The 9,362-nt window shown below is 26.5% G+C and overlaps 1 protein-coding gene across 1 annotated transcript in view; it reads left to right on the top strand.

Annotated features, from left to right (window-relative positions):
* The first annotated feature begins 54 nt into the window (after positions 1-54).
* Positions 55-9,362, top strand: part of LOC107437856 (sterol O-acyltransferase 1) — a 44,757-nt gene continuing 35,449 nt past the window's right edge. The window contains exon 1 of the mRNA XM_016049980.3: positions 55-250. The gene's annotated coding sequence lies outside the window, so the exon portion shown is untranslated. The remainder of the gene's footprint in view (positions 251-9,362) is intronic.

Genomic DNA, 9,362 nt, shown 5'->3' with positions numbered 1-9,362 from the left:
GAAGCATTGTATCAAAAATACCATTAATATGTACGAAATGTACTCATTATAGTTGAACTCAGACTGTAACAAAAATGTCACCGATGCAGAGTTTCATAAATCACGAGTCAGTCAAGAATATCTTATCACTTAATGACGAAACTTATTTTGTTGTAGTACAATAATCAGTTGAAGTGTTGAGTGCGTTTAAACTCTCAGTATATCAGTGTCTAATGGAGAAGATCGAATGATTATTTGTTCTCCCTAGAGGGTGAGTGTCCTGAGCATTTTTTTGATTTTTGTTTTCTCTCAGAGTTTATGAACTGTTTGCAATTTTGCAATGTCTTGGAATCGTAATATAGTGAAAATGTACCGTCATCTTAATATGATGGCATAAGTTTTACCATATTATATATGTTATCATGCAAGTTAATCCGTGATTACATGATACAGTTAAACCTGTCAAAATTGACCTCCAGTCTGAGTAAATCTCTTCTACAAAGAGCCAATTTATCCTACGTATTAAAAGAGACCAAAACCTTTTAAACCTGTCTATTTTGTATGTTGAGGGGTGATGTACGTGAAAAGTTTTGTTGAAATAAATAAAATTAAAATGTTTCAAAAATAAAGTGCTGACAGTTAAAATAATTAAAATTTATTTCGGGGTGTTAGTGAACGTTAGTGAACCCTTCATAGCCATAAAGAACTTTTTAGGAATTTTCTAGGTTCCGCATTAGAATTTCGCTGAATTCATAAAATAGTATTAAGAGCTAACCTAAGCTCCTCTGTGGGTTGGTCATATAAAAAAGCTATTAACGATTATAATGACATATGTTGTATACTTGATTCTTATATGTAAGAATAACATGATATTGAATCATGTAAATTGACCACTAAAATGTGTGGTTGACCACTAATATGCTCTCACAAGTGGTCAACTTGCGCAGGTTTTACAGCACTAAGATTCAATTTGAGAGAAATATTATTCAATTTAACGCCTTATTAAGGTTACAGCAAACTTGCATCGTATTATGGTTCAAGATACAATATAGTGGTTCAATGTTTAATTGATTTTTCTGTGAGTCTGGAAACACGGACGCGTATCCACAAAAAATAAAAATAACATTACCTGACTCATGATTGGTAGTGTGACTAAGCAATTGGAACCATATCTACGGCTTGCTCATACCTTCTTATCTTAGGGACTAAATTTTTTTAGTTATCAATTCATTTTTTCAATGGCAATATCTTTTATGTTTCCTCTGTTGAAGAATATTAAAACTTTATAAATTTTAAATAAATAAATCAATAATTGCTTGGCAATGCCACGGATTTGTCCAGTACGGGACTCATGTTATTTTTTGAAATATTAAAAAAACATTTTGTAAATATGTATCCCTACCTGAAATATCTTAGTGCTAGATAAAAATACACATAGAAATCATTTCATTCCTATTCATAAAGAAAAAACCAGATCGGAATTTTAATTTCTCATTGTCTTTCCATTGTGGAATCTATGCTGCCAGTTATATCTTCGACAATTTATTACTAATTCCTTCTTTCATTCGATATCTTATTTAAACATTAGAAAGCTTTTTTGTAACTGTTCGCATGATTCGCCGCTGCACAATTACTCCTATTACTAATTTTAAATATTTAAGTACAGTTTGTCTACGGTAAGATACTACGGTATACATCCGCCGCAATGTTTGAGGCCGTCTGCTGATATGGAAACAAAAATTGTGCATTTCAGGGAGGGTAGCTTCTCTTCACTCTAGGACTAACACAGCAGACCGAAAAAAATTATTCATTTTCTCTCGCCGACCACGAGCCAAACCCTGTCCTAAGGAATGACCCAGCAACCCTATTTGGAATAGTTATACCTCGTTACCATAGTCACCGCCACATGTCCAGATGAATGGCAAGGGGAGTTCTTACTTTAGACAAAGTATAGGCTTCAAAGTCTCACGCTAATGCTAACACTACGCAACTAGCGAACTTCTTTGCTCCATAATGGTGGACATTTCAGCTCTCACAATAGAATAGTTATTAAATTATTAATAAGTTATTAATAATGCTATTACTGTTTATACTATAAACACTGTTTTTCGAGCTCTGCCCCCTAGGAAAATAAAAAAAGTCATGGTTTAAGTGCCTTACATTTGAAGCAATACGATGATTTTAAACTATACATCTTGCCGGGAAGAATAATCTGCGATTTAGAACAGACAAATAACTTAAATATTTCAGAAAGTTATTAAACTTTTTGCTAATTTGGTGACATTTTTCACTTAGATGAAAATTATACAAATTCACAGCCGCATTCTCAGTTTTTGCAAATTTTTATGAGCCCAGGTAATGAGCCCCTGCATAGGAGTAAGTTTTTAATTATTAAAAAAATTAGACCACAAACGCTTTTCTTTTTCACAAAAGTGTGGCCTTTTCTCCATATTTGTGCCATTTTTAAAATGAGAGTAGACAGCTCTGGCTTTAAATAGGCTAAACTTGATTTAACAGTCATGAGTAATAATTGCTAACTCACAACAGTTATGGATCATTTGTTTTAGATAATGTTATTTGTGAAATATTTTTATAGCATTCTCTTTTAATTCTGAGGAAAAAACAACAAAAAATATCTTTTAGTAAACAAGCTTCACCTGTCTGGGGAAAAAATAAAAAAAAATAATCTCTAATAATTCAAACTACTTTGAACAATTGATTATTAATTGATTAATTATTTTTGCGTGAATAGTGCTATAAAATAAAATTATATCATAAAATATTTAGACATTTTATCACATAAAATATAGTTATATCATCAAGTAGCGTAAATGACAACCTCGCCACCTCCGCGGAGTGGAGATTGCGGGATTGGAGGAAATTTTATCGTAATTTAATGAGTTTTGTTATTTCGCAGCACTTGTTAAAGCATTAAAAAAATTTGAGTATTAGAGATTCAAACACTAATTTATTTTAAGTTGGTTACAGTTGGTAAAAAGCTTTTACAATTGGTGAAAGGGAAAAAAATATAAAATTTCTTTTAACCTTATTTTAGAATAAACAAAACATTATCGTTGCTTTTTGAATCATGAATAAATAAAATATATTTCAAATAAATACTAAAAACATAAATAAATATTAAAAACATAAATAAATCGTTGTTATTGTTTTAATTTATTTACGCCGCTCAAGAACTTCTCAATGGGCTATTGGTGACGGTCTGGGAAACATGACTAGGATGATCCGAAGACGTCCCATCACAATTATGATCCTCTGCAGAGGGGATGGCACCCCCATTTCGGTAGCCCGATGACCTTCGCGTGAAGTGGAATGCTTTAGAGTAGAACAGTTTAGCTAGAACCAATACTGCACAACCTCGGTTCCATTGCAAGCTGATCAAAGTGATCACCCACCCGCTCACTGTCCACAGCCAGTGATGCTTGACTTTGGTGCTCTCCTGGGAACAGTGTCTTAACGATCAGTCCACTTCCGAACTAGAAATATTAGAATCGACAATCTATTATGTAACTGAAAGTAATTAATTAAGTTGTTATAATGAATGTCAACATCAATAGTAATATAAAATAATTATAATTAGCAAAATAACAATTATAAATAATGGATGTAAACAGTAAAAAATAGTTATAATAATTGAAAATAAATAGAATATTTAAGCATAATTATAACGATTAAAAACTATTATATTAAATGAAAATAAACAACATTTTTAAACATAGTTATAGTGATTAAAAATAATTAAATAAATAAGTTTATTAAGAAAACTTATGAATAAAAAAAAATAAAAAAGTTTGAATTAACTAATTAATTTCAAACTATAAATCACTGGTTACGCAAATAAAAAAAAAGATTGATCTCTAATCTTTAAAAAATAAAGTTAAAAAATAAATTAATTTTCAAGAATATTAAAACCATCATTCCATCATTTTATATTAAAAGCAAGGATCTTCTATTTAATCCTCTTGGCAAAATACCCATTCCCCAAGGGCATAGAGTTGTGCCATCCTTTGTAACGATGTAAAAAAATGCCAATTTTTTAGAAACAAAATAGTTAAAACCATTGCAATTACAATAAATATTATCGCTTAATCAGAAAATATGCTTGTAAATGTGTCTCATTACAAATTCTTTGACGATCGCGTGCATAAAAGATGTTTCCAATTTAACAATGGTAGAGCGTCTGCAGTCACGAATGCCAAATAGAAAGAAATGGGCAACAACTTGTTTTGATGTGTATGACATAACGTACACAACCTGAAAGTTGTGTCACTTCTTTCAAATCTTTTAGTAAATAAAAAAATGAAAGTAAGACAGATAATTGGCGGGGGAAAAATTAAAAATGGCATAATCATATGATTTATTATGATAAAGTGGTTACTGAAATAGCGATTTATTCTGACTAATTTGGCGATAGAATTTTATTCTCTTGATTTTATTCTGATTTTAATTGCAACCAGTTTTCTCTAAAAATAAAAAATAAGAACAAGAATAAATTTTTCTTAGTTATATTTTTTTTATTAAAAGAATTATATAAAAGAATTAATTTTTATTAAAAGAATTATTTTTTGTTAAAAGATTTTTTTTATTGAAATAAATATTAAAAAAATTTCAACGATAAATTTATTATTTTATAGCTAAATATACACGGAAAATACAAATTTTATTTTAAATTGGTCTAAACAAAATTAATAACTTTATTTTATTAAACAATTAATATCATCGAATAAATGATAAAAATTGTTACAAAAATGAAATATGTTCATTTCTTAAGATAAAAAACTCTTTTTAAATCATTATTTATTTCAAATATTATCTTTAATTTAAAATAAATATGTTACAGCAAATTTAAAACGGACATTAAAAGATCTTATTGTATTTTAAAGATGCAACTGCATAGACAATACTCACTTTCATTAAAATTTATTTTAACAAATATTAATACAAAATTTGTTGCTAAAGCCATGTGTAGTAAAACAATATGAAATAGTAGTCTGCCACTGAACGCCAGATGTAAAGCATCGGCTTTGANTTCACATGAACAGTGATCTTTCATTAAAATTTATTTTAACAAATATTAATACAAAATTTGTTTAAAAAATTGATTTAGTCGTATAAAAGAAATTTTTGCAACAATGCTATGCCTTTACTATTTAAGCTCAAGAAAAGAAAAAGTCTTTAAATTATGGTTTCTTCAAAATGATGTTTTAATTTATTTTCAATTAAGCGAAGAATTTATTTTATTATCAGCAAATTTAAAATATATATAAAGATGTTATATTTCAAAAATGCAACTGTACAGAAAATCCAAATTTTCTTATTTATTTCTTATTTATATATTTATATTCGCACATATTTATTTTAATAAATGTTTGTTTGTTTAAGAAAATTTATTTCGTCGTATAAAAGAAATTTTCACAATAATGGAATGCTTTGATTGTTTAATCTCAAATAAAAGTCTTTAAATTTTGTTTCTTCAATATATTTTTTTAGTTAAAATATGATTTTTTTTAAAAATTTAAGATATCCTTGAACGTTAAAGATTCAAATTCGTCGAAAATGCATACATTTTTTAAAATTTATTTTAACAAATATTAATTAATATTGTTCGTATTATTTGTCTATCTATTTAGTAGAATAAGTGAAATTTTTACAACAATGTAAACTTTAAACTTAAAAAAACTGTTTTTCAATTATTGTTTCTTTCAAATGCTATTTTTCGAAATTTAAAAAACAAAGATGCTCAAGAAATTTGAAATATACATTTGAAGATATTGCATTTCAAAAATGCAACTGTACAGAAAATCAAAGTTTTCTTATTTATTTCTTATTTATATATTTATAATCACACATATTTATTTTAACAAATGTTTGTTTGGTTAAGAAAATTTATTTATTCGTATAAAAGAAATTTTCACAATAATGGAATGCTTTGATTGTTTAATCTCAAATAAAAGTCTTTAAATTTTGTTTCTTCAATATATTTTGTTTTAGTTAAAATATTATTTTTTTGAAATTTAAGATATTATTTAACGTTAAAGATGCAAATTCGTCGAAAATGAATACTTTTTTTAAAATTTATTTTAACAAATATGAATTAATATTGTTCGTATTATTTGTCCATATATTTAGTCGCATAAGTGAAATTTTTACAACAATATGGTGTCTAAACTTAAAAAAAAACTGTTTTTCAATCACTGTTTCTTTCAAATGCTATTTTTCGAAATTTAAAAAACAAAGATGTTCAAGAAATTTGAAATATACATTTGAAGATATTGTATTTCAAAAAGGCAACTGAATTGAAACTTTCTTTTAAATTTATCTCAACAAATATTAATGCATTTATTTGTTAAAGCAATAAAAATATTGAAAGTAGAATAAATAGTTAATAACAGAATAAACTAAACTGAAACTACAATGAAGTAAATCGCAAGGGATAATTTGAGAAAAAAAATCATTAATCAATACTAGGCCATTGCATATTTTAAATGCAATTAATTTGCTCTCTTTCACTAAATCGTTAAATTTTAGTTTCGATTTGCATAAAATCATACTTGTTGTTTTCTTTACTAAAGAAATAATGGATTAAACCTGTTTTTAAATCTAGAACATGTTTGGAATGAAATCTAGCACATGTAATTAATGAAGAAATAAAATTCATTATTAAGTTTGTTACTTAACTATTTGTAGTTGTGAAACATTAGCCTTAATTATAGCTTAGATGATTAAATTACGATAGATTTAACGTAAAATCAAAATGATTTAAAAAAGAAATCTTTCATAAAGTATTTTCGTGCTTGTCGTTTCAGACATTAATAAATTACTAAGTTACTCATAAATGCAATCTTTGCATGCATAAATATATATTAGAGGATTAGATTCCATAATTATCTGAACATTCTTTACATTTATCGAAGAATACAACTTTTACTACATTTATATGCGTTTGATTTTGTCAGGGTCAACTGTCTTGTTATAGATATATATCTGGTTGAATTCCGTGCAATAGTGAGTAAAGCAATTTATTCATTCTTTTTTTTATGCATCACGACCGAATTGTGAATTAAAGTATAAATATAGTATAGGCATGTATCAGTATAGATATAGGTCTATATGCCATAGGCTAATTGAATAATAAAACCCTTTGCTACCAGACACTGTCATTTTGCAATGCTCTACGACGATAATTGCGAGTATTATCTAATCAGCCAAATGCTTTTCAGGCTTATTGCAATGGGCCCAAACGGAATATCATTCAAATTACTTCGCAACAGTTCGTAATAAAACCAGAGCAGTGATGGCTTTGTGTGAATAGTCTTTTTTTTTAAGCTTTATTGTCAATATGCAACTTCGAATGTGTAGTACTTCGCAAATTTCCCTATAAGCCTAAGGGCATATAGGTTGAGAATAATAAGCCTAAAAAAATTGGAACACACAGAAAACAGGAAAAGAAACAAAATATGCAGAAATGAAATTAATTAAAATTTTGAAAAATTAACGAAAAAAAATTTCATCTCATAATTAACATCAGCTCACACAATTATATTATATCAGTAATATATATATATATATATATATATAAGAACAAGAAAAATTATGAAAAATTTATAATATAATCGAACAAGAAAGTGGGGGATTAAGTTAATCACTTTTAATTCCTTCAACTGTTATTTCTACTGATAGCTGCATATTGAGCTCAGATACAGCTTTTTAATAATAGGTATTGTCTACTTATGCTTCGATGAGCACGAGTTAGCAGGACAAAATTATTAACAACTTGTATACGTGATGTGGATAAATTAATCTAAAGAGATAGTTTTCATAACTTCTGTGTGATTGTTGAGAATATTTCCTTTATCCCTTGGTTATTAGAACACGAAAGCAGGAACATGTTTATTATTTATTGTTAAATCGCAGAAAAAAAATTTCTTTATCAAGAAATTAATACTTGATGGGGTTATTATGAGTTCTTGTCAAAGAGCTTTTGTTCTCCTTCAAAAGGTATTCTGTCGCCGGTTTTAAAAAAATAATGCCTTTATAGCTTATTCTATAACATTTTAAAAATAATACTTATCATAATAATCAATTTTTTTTTAATCACTAGTGTTCCAAAAAAGTATAACAATCTTAATTGAAACTCATTACTTTTATCTTTACTGCTACTATACCAAAATTCTTTAATACAATATAAATTAAAATAAAAATTAAAATAATTATGAAATTAAAATTATTAATAAAATTTCAAATAATTAATAAAGATTCAAATAATTAATAGAAATTCAAATAATTAATAAAATCTAAAATAATTAATAAAAATTCAAATAATCAATAGAAATTCAAATAATTAGTAAAATTTATTCAAATAATTAATAAAAATTAAAGTAATTATAAAAATTGCAAAAAATCATAAAAAATGATAATTATAAAAATTAAAAATTCTTTCACCTGAAAATTAGGTTTAAGAAAAGCACCTTTCATTTTAAAATTAAAACGCAACAGAAATTTAAAAAATGCAGAGAAACTATCATAATCAAACATATTTTTACGTTACTGCTTTAATAATAATTAAAATTAATAACATAAATTATATGTATATTTTTATTAATTTTTACTTTGACGCTACTGTTCTAATAATAATTAAAATAAATAAAAAGTGAATTTTTAGAAAATAATGACAATAAATTATTCTAGTTGAGCTGTAAAAAACTCAAACCTCTTTTAGTAACATAACATAAAATAGGAATAATTTTAAGTAATTAAACGTTCATTAAATAAATAAAAAAACATAAAAATAAATTATATGAATTGTACAGCATATTTTCCAACTAATGAATTTACAATATTTATTTATTTATGAAATTATTATTCGCGATCGCAACGAACTATAGGGGGGTTGTTGTATGAGACGGATACCTGCGATTTTCACATGAACAGTGATTCAGTTATTCTAGAGACGTCTTTAATGTAGCACGTAGCATTGCAACGTTCCTTCTTTATTGTGGCTAATTAAATTTAAAAAAGAAAAATATTTGGTATTCTTTCTCATGCAAACGAAAACAAAATGGTATCTCTTTTTATTAGAGAAGGAATATCCAAAACACATCGGAAAAATATTTGTACATTAACAGAAAAAAATATGTATATTCTTATAAGAGTTAAAACCTAATGCCCGAGAAAAAGTTCTACTAAATTTAATGATATAACATGAAAGGCCCATTTAAACTTTACATTCTATAGTTTTAAGAATCATATTACTTCAAAAATTAAAATGAATTCGCGATCGCAACGAACTATAGGGGGCGTTGTTGTATGAGACTAATACCTGCGATTTCTATATGAACAGTCATTCAGTTACTCTCAAGTTTCAA

The sequence above is a fragment of the Parasteatoda tepidariorum genome, chromosome 4, assembly GCF_043381705.1.
Source record: "Parasteatoda tepidariorum isolate YZ-2023 chromosome 4, CAS_Ptep_4.0, whole genome shotgun sequence".
NCBI classification, from domain to species: domain Eukaryota; kingdom Metazoa; phylum Arthropoda; class Arachnida; order Araneae; family Theridiidae; genus Parasteatoda; species Parasteatoda tepidariorum.
This window is presented reverse-complemented; position numbering and strand designations above follow the sequence as displayed.